A 13,122-nucleotide genomic window follows, 5' to 3' on the forward strand; every position below is an offset into this window, starting at 1 on the left:
GGTATGGATGGATTCACTGCTGAATTTTGCCAAACTTTTAAATAAGAACTATCACTAAAGATTCTCAAACTACTCCATAGAATTGAAAGGGAGGGAACTCTTCCAAAGTCATTCTATGAGGCCAGAATTACTGTTACCAAAACCTGACAAAGACATAACAAAAGAAGAAAATTATAGACCCAGATTCTTGATGAACACAGATGCAAAATACTAACAAATGTGATTCAACAGAACACCAAAAAATTATAAGCCATAATCAAGTTGTTTTCATTCAGGGAATGAAAAGATGGTTCAACATAAGCAATAAAGAAATGTGTTACATCACATAAACAGAAAGAAGAATAAAATAAACATATTATCATCTCAATAGATGCAGAAAAAACTTTTGATAAAATTCAGCATCTTTTCATGGTAAAATTCCTGTGCAAATTAGATATAGAAGGTCACCACATGTCAACATAATAAAGGTCACATGTGAAAATATTCACAACTAGCATGATACTGAATTGAGAAAATAATAAAACTGCTTAAGATAGGGAATAAGTCCACTCTCCTAATCACTCTTATTCAGTATAGTATTAATCAGAAAATTTAGTCAAGAGAAATAAATAAAGGATGAAGTCAAATTGTCCCTGTTTGCAGATGATATGATTCTTACATAGGAACACAAGGAAATGCCACAAAAAGACTTGGAAGTGATAATGGAATTTAGTTTTAAGATCAGGATACAAAATCAACATTAAAAATGCAACAGCTTTTCTATACACCAATAATAAACTAATTGAGAAAGAAATCATGAAAGTGCTACCATTTACAATAACCACAATACAATAAGATAAAATGGCTAGGATTAAATCAAACTGAGAAGAGACCTCTACGATGAAAATAACAAAACACTGGTGAAATGGATTGAAGGCAAAAAAAATGAAAGACTTTCCATGTTGATGGATTAGAAGAATTAAAATTGTTATAATGCCTGTGCTACCCAATGCAATGTATAGGTTTAATGCAATCACCATCAAAATACCCAACAACATTCTTCACAAAACTAGGGAAAAAAATAAAATAAAACCTTAAAATTAATAAGAAAGCACAAGACACTGAATAGCCAAAGCAATCTTCAATGAAAACAGCAAAGTCGGCGGCATCACAGTGCCTGATTGTAAGACACACTATACAGCCACAGTGATCAAAGTAGCATGGTCGTACTGGCATCAAGGCAGGCTCAGAGAACAGTGGAACAGAACAGAAATCCCAGAAATAAACACATGCACCAGAGCCAATGGATTCTTGACAAAAGGAATAAAAAGATACATGGGGAAATGACAGCCTCTCTAGTACATGGTACTGGGGGAAAAATGGATAACTACATGTAGAGGACTGGAACTTGATATTCTCTATCCAAAAATCAACTACAAATAGATTGAAGACCCTAATGTAAGGCCTGAAACTCAGAAATTACTAGAGGAAAACATAGGCCGTAAACCCTTAAAGATATTGGTACAGGCGATGATTTTCTGAATAAGATCCCAAAATACAGGGAACAAAAGCGAAAGTTGGCTAATGGGATTATGTTAATATAAAAGTTTCTGAAGAGCAAACAAAGAGAGAAAAGAGACATTTAACAGAATGTGAATGATAGAATGATCAAAAATCTTTGCCAGCTAGTCTTCAGACAGATGACTAACATCCAGCATATATAAAAAGTTTAAAAATCTTGACAATAAAAAAATATGAAGTTCTATCAAAGTGTGGAAATGATCTGAGTACACCTTTCTCCTAAGAAGAAATGCATTAATATATTGCTCGATATCATTAGCCATCAGGTAAATACAAATCAAAACTAGAGCAAGATATCATTTCATTCTAGTTAGAATGGTTATTATCAATCATTCAAGCAATCATAAAAATTAGCAAATGTTGGTAAGAATATGGAGAAAAAGAAAGGTTTATACACTTTTGGTGGGGATGTAAATTAGTACAGTTGGTACAAAAAACAGTGTGGAGTCGCCTCAAAAAATTAAAAAGAGTATTACCATAGGACCTAGAAGTCTTGCTTGTAAGTATCTATTAAAAAAAAAAATCAAGTCAGTATATAAAGGGATACCTGCATGCCTATGTTTATTGTCACACTATAAAAGCTAAAATATGGAATCAACTTAGATGTCCATCACAGATGAATGGATGAAGAAAATATGGTACATATATATAATGGAGTATTATTTCTCCACACAGAACAATAAAATCCTGTCATCTGTCACATAACGGACTATAAGGCATCATGTTAAGCACATTTAAAAATCTTGACAATAAAAAAAAATGAAGTCCACAGAAAGGCAAGTACTGTATGTTCTAAGAGCCCACTTAGAACCAAAGAGAAAACAGCTATTCCCACAAACACTGTCACCATTGTCATTGCCACTATTTCTGCATTAACTAGTCCATCATAGCAGTGTGTGTATGTATTCAAAACATGATAATCAGTTTCACTGTTCATATAAGTTTTTCATGTTTAAAAGTTGTTAAAAAGGAGTTTAAATCTCTCTACTATCAATATTAACTACATGCATTATCCTTGCTAATAATTGGTAGTGGTTTTTAAATTCATTTAAACATGCTTTCAGAATTTTAAAGAAGTTTTCACTTTTCTTTAGGTGCTTAAAATATGTACTGTACAGTCCTACTGACGTGTATAATAACACCCATTCACATTACATTTAAGTGAAAAAAAATGAAGAATTTACTAGGAAAAATAAGTTTTCTTGCCTTGACTGAAAGAAATAACTTTTTCAGAGTAGAATGTGCAATAGAAGGAAGAATGGTGTTTGATAGTGAGAAAGAAAGTAGGGAAATAGTGATGTAGAACCTCATCTTATCAAAAAGAAGGGAGTAGGCCTTAAACTTGACATCAAGGGTTTGATATGATATGGAGAGGAAGCCAAAACCACTGATGTGACATTGGGTGATAAAACGTGGGAAAAGGAAATGCTCTTTTCAGTCAGGCAAATAATTTTTGAGTGGCTCATTAAATTGTGTCTCATTCCTGAGAAGAATTCATTACTGCCCTGACCTGTCTGATCTCTCCATTACTATCCCTTGGTAATATTCCACATCACTAGATTTAAAAACATGCATATATCTGCATCTGACACCCTTAAAATTCTCCCCCAAAATTCAGATTCCCATGAAAATGTAAATCAGAAGGAATGAAATGACATAGCTTAGCCAAATACTCATGAAACCTGTTGTCTGGCTTTTGTCAGGGCCCACCCAGATTATTCTTCAATCCTAGGAAGAAGGGAAATTGCTTATTTTCATGGATAGGCAACATTGCAATTTGTGTGCATAATGTCTCTCTCCTTGATTAAGAATTGTTAAATTAATTTGGAAAAACTGATTCTGAAGTTAACCACAGTTAACTTGGCTTCCTGATTGCTCTCAGTGTGAGTGTATATACTGCAAAGTGGTACAATTCCCTTTCATCTGGGTTAATTTATCTTACTATAACACCAGTGTGAATGATTCCCTGCTAACAGCTCAAAAGTGGTGTGAGTTCAAATTTTGTTTGCAGCTGCAATTAATTCAGAGAGAAATATTTATGAGATCTATGTTATAAGTGAAGTTTCTCATATAATATTTGGTTTTTTAAGAAAAGGGATTAGATAAATTTAAGTTGATCTGATAGTTTTCATTTTTATTGAGTCCCTAAAGCTTATGACTCACTACTAATTAAATTTTGTTTTACAGATTGAATTATTTATTCCATTTGAATCCAAATTCTGCTCCCTTTCCCTGCTTTATCCCGTGTGGTATTAAGTTAAATTCTGCTAGAATTTTTTTTCAGTGTTATTTAATCTAGTATAGTTAGGGCACTCATTTGAGAACATTTTTCTATTTATATTAATTAATCCAGTATGTTACAAAATTCTATGTGGCTGTCAATAATATATTTCTGAACACATTTCTTAATATTGTTGGAAATATTAAGCTCTACAATGCTTTTCCTGTGGAAAATGTTTTCTCCTGGGAAGTTTTAATTGCTTTCAGAAATCTTCCAGAGATTAAAAATGTTGCAAACTAAAAACAAATTCTACTCTGATCTGAAATAGTCTTGGTCACTTCATAACTCATATGTGGAAAGAATGTTATTAACTGTACTAAAAAAGTGAAATAGGATGGCAAACAATTTATATTAACATTGTGGGTGAAATGTGTTAGCTGTACTTGGTTTTTTGTCCTATTATTTAGTGCTGGCTTTTCTCTACATTGCCTAGACCAGAAGAACTCAATAGCATCATGATTCTGAATTATCTTGGGATAATAGTGTCAAGCCTACTCATAGAAAATCTAAAGCATATTTTTCAGTATTTCTAAGCTTAGAACTGTTACATAGATACATTTTCCAATTTTCTCCCCTCTGGAATATAAACTCTATGAAGTGTGTAGCAAGAATGTTATTTATTTGTATTTAGTATTCTATCATCAAAACTTATAGTTTGACTATTCTAGGTGCTCAATGAATCATGCTTAAAAAATTAGCATGTGAATGATAAATAAAATGAAGCTGTTTCTCTTTCCTACTCTGTTCTAGATACCTGTTTAGGACAGTGTTTGCGTTTCTATTCATTTCAATGAAGCACAGTGACTTATTTCTAGAAAACTTTCCTTAATCGTTGCATGATTAATTGTTTCTAACAACTGGATCATCATTTAAATAATACAATTTTGAGTATCATTCTGACATTCCTTAGTGGTTGTGAGGAGGAAAAAGAAAAAGAGTATCAAATTTGGTAGTGTCTTTAAAAATCCTTTTGGTAGTGAAATATTTCAAGTAATCATATGCTGTTCTCCTATCAGAACTGAATCCCAAACTGTTTTTTTGTTCTTTTTTTAATATGAACTCCATTCATAGACTCTATGGAAGAGGTAAACACATAAGGTGCTATATTAAAAGACTCATTATTGAAAACTTTGCCAGTGGAATTTTTACCAGGGATTCAAGTGCTCCTCATGTGTGTATGATGGCTAAAAGATGTGGGTTTCACCAGTGTCCAGTGTTTGGACTTTACTTTCTGTACTTTCTACTACCAGTGTTGGATAGTGATTACTTCGGCCCAGAATAAAATAAAATTCAGATACCTTGACAAAGGAGAGGAAGGTTAAAGGATGCCCACAGGTCTGCCTCTTCAATTCAAGACAGGGGACAATTTTAAAGGGACCAAAACCACTTCTAAACACGTACTTAGAACCAGGATTGGAAATGTGTGACAATATCCCACTAAATTGCCTACTCAGTTTACTATGGTGCATGGAACAGCTGAGCTAAGGAAGGAACTCACCCTGACTCTTTCCAGGCCCACTTTCAGGCTCCCCAGAGGGAACAGAGGGCATAGATATCTCACTGACCAATGTGATCTTTTGACTATCCCAGAAGGAGTTTGGCAATAATGGTAGGGTGAAGAGGAGAGGTCAGCTGAGATCTGACACTTGTAGAGGTGGAGGAGAGGTAACCAAGAATGTGTGCCAGGGAGTGGCAAAGAGCAGTCCTACATGTGGAATGAAGTTGTAAGCCCTCACTGCATGCTGCACTTTCTCACTGAACTTGACTTAAAAAACACAAACATATATAAAGTCATTTAAAAATTATGTGCTCAGTTGTAAACTTCAGACCACCAGCTCTGGTTACATGTCCATGAATCTGACTGTACCTACCACCCTTAAGGATCAGAGTCTTCTATATTCCATTTGGGGAGGTCCAAGGATATCCTTTAACCTTTCAAAGAAAAAAACGTAACTACTCTGGTTAACTTATATGCAACATTGGTGCACACCATATCAACTTGATTCATGCCTATCCCTACTTGAGAGTCATACATACCTTTCCTTTACCGGTATTCAATTATCCAAGCAATGACAATATCAAAACAGATGCTCATACTTACTGTAGTGCAAATTTACCTTAAACAAATGAAAATGTATTTGATTTTTTTTTCCCAAAGAGAAAGCTTTGGTACTATCATAACCTACATTCAAATCTGAAAAGTCTTGAATTTTTTGTTACTGTCAAAAGCCTACCTACTACATTCCTTAGTTTACCCCTTAGTTTATACCCCTATAAACTAAGGAATGTAGTATAGTGTTAAAACTAAGGAATATAGAATAGTATTAGTCACTTTAAATATCTCTCTTTGTCACTGGTGGATTGGCAATCTTATGTTCTTTGGTAATCAGAATTAATTATTTCAGATATAAGAGTGAGAATGTAGGGTGACTCATACCAAAGCTTGGGCTAATTTCGATGTCTTCTTCTTTCTCTAGATACCAAAGAAAATTTGGAGACTCTGAATTAGTTAGGGAAAACAAACAAGTTATCATTCCTACATGTTCTTTATGCTACTCTCTAATTCAAGAAGTTTATTGAAGATAGTGTCAGGTTTCCATTTCATCTTTCTGTCATAATAAAGAAATCAGTGAAACTGAAATAGGGAAAAGGCAGAAAAGAAATAGACAAAAGCAGGGTTTTTTTTTTCTTTTTTTTAAGATCAATGAAATTGACCTGCCTTAAGCAAAACTGAGGAAGAAAAAAAAGGGAGAGAAAAGATACACATTACCAATATAAGAAATGAAGCAAAGGACATCATTAGAAAACACACAGATATTGAAAGGATAACCAGGGAAAACTGAAAATCTTTATACACAAAACTTCAGTGACTTAGACAAAATGCATCACTTGCTTGAAAAACACAAACTACTAAAATCACCCAACACAAAAGATGACATTTGATCAACCTTAATAACACTTAAGAAAATACAATTCAATCTTAAAAATGACAAAAAAATTACTTTATCTCTCATCATGTTGATGGAAGCCCACTATGCTTCATATGTTGATTCAGAGCTGAGAATACACCAAGACTGCTATTTTTTTTAATATATGAGTGGTTGCAATAAAATTGTTGTTATTGTTGTTTTTATTTTATTGTGGTACTGGGGAATGAACCCAGGGGTACTTTTCTCCAACCACATCCCAGCCCGTTTTTATTATTTAATTAAGACAATTTCTTGCCCAGCCTGACCTAGTACTTGTGATCTTCCTGCCTCAATCCTCAGTTGCTGGAATTACAGGCATGAACCACCACAACAAGCATAAAAGTATTTTTCAGTGCTAGATTTTTTGTGAAAATATAAAATTTACAATTAATTTTGCTGATTAAAGAACTTTGAAGATTGCAAATGAACTTTGCAAACAGTTCGTGCACTTTCAAATTGAGTCTTAGGGAATCCAAATGAAAATGAACAATGGAAAGATTTTGAATTCATGACATTTAAACCTTCTGATATGCTTTATGTAACATATCTTCTACATGGTTGCTTTAGATTAAGATGTGTCAATTATTCTTGCAAGTTGAATTAACTCATTTAAAGTAATAAAACATTCTTTCTTACTTCAGAAAATTGAACCTGCATGACTACTGGAAGGAAATGAAATTTATAATCACCTTTTCAAAATAAACTGGAGATATATTGATATTTTAATGTAGAAATATTTCTGAATGCAGAAATAAGCATTGAGGTAGCAAAATAACTCACTTGAAATACCTGGGCCAATAAAAGTAACCACATATCTATAAAAACTAGCAAATAAGCAAACAACTGCTGATGGTTAAAATAAGGACCACCTGTGGCATCTCTTCAAGGAAAAGTCCTTAAAGGTAACCTAGCAGATGTGTCATGGCACAAATTATAGATTTTGGCATGAGAACCAGTCTTGTTTATTTTCTATTGCTGTAACCAAAAACCATAGACGGAAGAACTTATAAAGAAAAAAATGTGCATTTAGTTCATGTTTCTAGAAGTCAAAGGATGTTGTTCTGACATCTGCTTGGCATCTGCTGAGGGCTTTCCTGTTGAGGCCTTACAAGATAGAGGGCATCACATAGATAGAGATAGCATGCTGGTTAGGGGTTCTCTTCCTGTCCTTAAAAAGCCACTAATTCAGTCATGGTTGCTTCACCTTTATGAGCTCATGTATTCCTAGGTACCTCAAAAGGCCCCACCTCTAATACCAATACCCCAGGACTTTAGGGATTATGTTTCCAATATATGAAATTTGGGGGATACATTCAAACTCAAACCCCACTCCTACAGATGTCGATGCTATAGCTTTGTAGAGCTTGTTTAATTCCTCTACATGCTGATGTCTTATCTCCAAGTTTCTTAAAAGGTACCTCCCTGACTTCTTAGGAGACAAAATAAGTTAATGCATTTATAGCACTTAGCAGTCAGTATCTGGTTTTGGGGAGATTCCCAGAAAGAGAACAATAACCAACAGAAGGTACCATGAAGTTGTAAGTGTGAGGAGAATTGGGACGGTCCCTGGTTTCAGAGAAATCAGTCTGCCTTCTTTCTCAATTGACTGTCTGTCACAGAGACTAGCCATTTTGTTTTTAAGTCATCACTAGAAACATTTATGTTGCTAACTATGAAACAGGATTCCTGTGGGAACATATTCCAGGTTTAGAAAAAAGGGAAGAGGTCTATGTTAAGAGAAAGGTGGAAAATAGTCCCTGAAGCTCAGCATTAAAGCCCTAACGGCATACTCCCCTGCCTTTGAGGCCACATAGAATTAACTCCAGTTACACACGTACTGCAGTTACTCTTACTCATTAAATGTAAGGTTGTCATTTGTCACCACCTGCTACACTCTTTACTATAGAGATAGTTAAGGGGGATCACTTGGAAAGTACAAAAAGTTGTTTTCTTTTTATAAGTGTTCTCCATGAATAAAACACTTAGAGTCCTGGAATCCTTTCCCTCCTGCCAATTAGTGCCAACTCCAGTCAGAACCACCTACACCCAGAATCATTAGCCTGCTATGCATAACATGTTGCCATTAGCCATCAAAAAGATCAAGCCTCTGAAAAACTGATTCCAGGGCTTACCTTCAGAGCCAGTTATTGAAACTTGGATGTAAACCAAACCCCAAATATGCCAGCTATGGATTCTGCTTTCTTTACCAAGAATGTATCATCTTGATCTAATAATGTTCCAAAGGGATTCTGGGGTGAAACTCAGAGGCAGGAAAATATTATTTTATCCCAAAATAAACAAATAGATTTGACACTAGAGAGAAATGTTGTAAATCTAATCCTTTCTCAAGGAAGAAGTACAAGTTGAGAGAATATGAATTGGTATTCATTCTGATTCTGCTGTTTAACCAGAGAGTGACACAGTGACTTATTTTAGCTCCTGCTTTCCCAAACTAATTTCAGAGTTATTATAAAAGGAAGGTTCATACCACTATCATTGTGCAGTAATTTATCAGTTCTCCTTGTAACACAATTTGTCTGGACTCTACACATTTGAGATATGAAAATATTAATGATCTATACAAATAAGCATAACCTCGGTGGTAACTACAGAGAGCAATGACTATTCTTACTTCTAGAGATCTTTTAACTTTTTTCCATTTGAGATGGTGTACCAAAATCTCAGAAAATCTGTGACATTTTGAACTGAGAAGTTAATTCTGTGCATTATTGGAAATAAGGAGTCAAGAGTTGGGGGTTGGCTCAAAGCAAAACTATTTTTGAGGACTAAAATAAATTGTTTTGCTAGAAGAAGAGAAAGTAAAAAAGAAAATGAGACTAAAAACTGGACCTGGCCAATAAACAAATGCTAGTTGGAAACTACCAATTGAGTTTAAGGATTTGGAAAGAAATTTAAGCAATGGCAGCTAAATTTGGAAGCTCAACTAAAATATTTTACTAAACTACTCCAAATTCATGAATGTCAAAATTATTTATTTATGTCTATTTATATGCAAAATAAAAATTAAACTTATTTTAGTAAAACTTTAAGGATTATATGTCTAATATTTTATGATTAATATTGTTTCAATTAAAAAATCAGTAAGTGAAAATAGGTCTTATTTATTTAATACATTTACTTATTTAATAGGTCTTAAAATACTTATTTTCAGGAAGACTTCACATATATGTTACTTTGTAGTTGAAAGATATAGATATAAAAAATAAACAATAAAAATATTTCAAAATGCTTCAGAATGGCTTTTTTCTTGAACCTTCTGATGAGCAAATTGGATGGGAAGTGGAGAGAAGGAAGCTCCTGATTTCCATCTTGTAAGAAGCTTTTTGGTGACAAATAAAATTCTCTCCTACCTCACTGAAGAGGAATTATTATGTGCTTGGATATGGTCCAGTTTCTGCTCAGAAAGTGTTTTGAAAGCTCAGCAACTGGGGTCTGAAAATTGTACCCTCTTCAGATGAGGCAGATACAGGTTTAAGGAACTGATGTGTTATTTTGATTCTTCATGATTTATTTTCTTGCATATATTCTTGAGTGTGTGAAGTTTTGGGAGTTGTTTCCCCAATTATTTTCACAAGTCCTAGATAGTCTTGATTCTGCTGAATATCCCAGGATCTGCCAAATATTGTTCGGTGCGTTCCAGATCCTGACTGCAAAAAGTAAAACAAGGCTTTCTTCAGAAGCAAAGATTAATAGAGAGCTGTGAAATTGGTTAGAAAGTAAAGCTGAATAGCTCTCCAGTGAAATGCATGTACTTTAAATACCACCACCAATTATTAGTCACTGATCTTGATAGTTTAAGTCTGAAAACATTGAGGTCTTAACATGTCCAAATCGGTAATTGCATGATGAGCAATGATCTGAGATCTCTTTCTGTTAGTGCTGAACTCTTTTGTCTTAATTTGAAAGAGATAGTCATGAACTACTAAATAAAAAAGTGAAGCACCCTAAGGACTTTATTATTTTATGAATTTGTTCCTTGAGAAGTGCCTGTGTAAATGTAAGTGGCCAGGGAACAAAGGAACATTGTATCTAAGAGCTCTGTTGTTACAGGCTTTGGAATTTGAGCAGTCCTTTAAAGGTTTTCAACCACTCTGGGTATTGACCTGGATTTGGCACATTCGTTTTTTATCATCTGTTTTCTTTGTTGGTGCTGATGGTATTATTTTTAGGAGCCCTAACTTGGAACCTGGAACGAAAAAGATGGGAACTGTTATGACTAATAATGAATGAATTTTTGATGGGTGGAAACAGAGTTGGAAAGAGCTACAATGTGACTTTTTTACCCCATCTCTTTGCTTTTAGAATAGGGTGTAAAATGGTAACATGTTAAAATGTCTTTTAATTTCATATACAAATAATCAAAGGAGATACGGTTTTGTTCACAGACGACACTTATGTGAAAGGGGTGGTTACTCTGGTGTGTTGGGAGTTTCCAGATCAATGTCTCTGAAGGAAATAGAGAAGTGATGAAGATGAACGATTCCAGGAGTCCTGACTCAACACTACACAGTTCATCAGAACTCCTTCTGTCAGCCTCACACCACCACCCAGTCATAATTCAAATATTTATTAAATTTAGAATATAGTTTACTGGATTACTCTGAAAATTTTCTAGTTTTCTAAGTTATTTTAGAAAATGGCACTTGACGGAGAAATATGACTATAATTGCAAAAAGTGATTTATAAATTTGTTGTTTTCACACATAGGTTTAATTCTTCCGAGCTTTAAAATTGCTTTGCTTTTATATTCAGCAAACATATGGAAAAATGTTAACTGCTTGCAAGATAGTTGTTAACAATACAAAGATGAGCAATCTGTTTTATTTAAGTGATTTTAGTACCTGTCTTCCCATAATTTTCCCCTCAGAGATATGATACAAAACCTAGACACAAGGATATAATTATAATGGTTCCACGTAAATTCTTGTTTTTCCTGCTTTAACATACTGGAATTCAAGAAGCAGAATGAATGAAATAGAGAAAATCTAGGGGAAAGACATAGAAGGAGTTCCAAACAGAGCTAAGGCTGTAATTACACAGTGATATATTACACACATACACACACACACACACACACACACACACACATGCACACAAACCCCAAATATATTCTAATCCAGTGAAAGAATGAATGGCGAATCACATCAATCTAAACATTAACATTATCTGAGTTCCTTCTGGCACTTACTACTCACTAGTACAATAACCTTGATCATATATATATTTTTTTCTTGAGTTCTGTATTATTCGGATATAAAGTGAGAGGTTAGAAAATGCATGACTCTTTGTACTTTTGCTGGCTATGGAAATTGATTCCTCTAGTAATGCCCATCAGCACATGTCCAACATGCTACTGGGAAATGATTAGGCTCCATAGATTAGACTATAGAATGAACTCTATCTGGGATTTGGGGGAGAAATGTTTTTTCACAAATGCATAGAAATTTAAGAGCAGTAAGTAATGTGATATAAAACATTAAAAAAGAACTAGTTAATGCTTTCTCATCAATTGAAGGAGTGTTCATTTCAGAACTTCAACAATTGCAATGAACTTACTGTATCTTTGTTCCATGATTAAAAGTTACACACACTATCAGAACCTAAGAATCATAACATTGTGAATTTGGTGGGTGCATCAGTTTGTGTTGAAAATAAAAATCTAATATTTTCTACAGGACCATAGGTAAAGAATTGTATAGAAGTTTTAGAATGACTTAGATATATTGAAATTTCATTTGTATTTCTTTTTGGGGAGGGTACCGGAGATTGAACTCAGGGGTACTCGACCACTGAACCATATTACCAGCCCTATTTTGTATTTTATGTAGAGAGACAGGGTCTCACTGAGTTGCTCAGTGCCTCATTTTTTGCTGAGGCTGCCTTTGAACTCGTGATTCCCCTGCCTCAGACTCCCAATCAGCTGATATTAAAAGTGTGCACCACCAGGCCCGGCTTCATTTGTATTTTTTTAAGGCATAATGACTTGCTTTCAACTTCTTATGTCACATTAAAGTCCTTCATTTAAAAAAACAAATCAGCTTCTGCTACCATCCCTTAAGGACTTGCCACTGTGACCTGAAGAGGGTCCACAAGATCTCCTCTTTACAATCAGGGATAGACAATTTAATTTAAGAAAAAAATATTCGAAGTATTTATCTGAACAAGAATGCTTGTTCATGTTTCTTGGTGGGCTGGAACTGCCATAACTAAACATCAGAGATCGAATGGCTCAAAGAACATTAATTTTCTTGTATTCTGGAGGAGGGAATTCCAAGATCAAGGACTTCTTGG

The sequence above is a fragment of the Sciurus carolinensis genome, chromosome 9 (genome assembly GCF_902686445.1).
Source record: "Sciurus carolinensis chromosome 9, mSciCar1.2, whole genome shotgun sequence".
Classification (NCBI taxonomy): domain Eukaryota; kingdom Metazoa; phylum Chordata; class Mammalia; order Rodentia; family Sciuridae; genus Sciurus; species Sciurus carolinensis.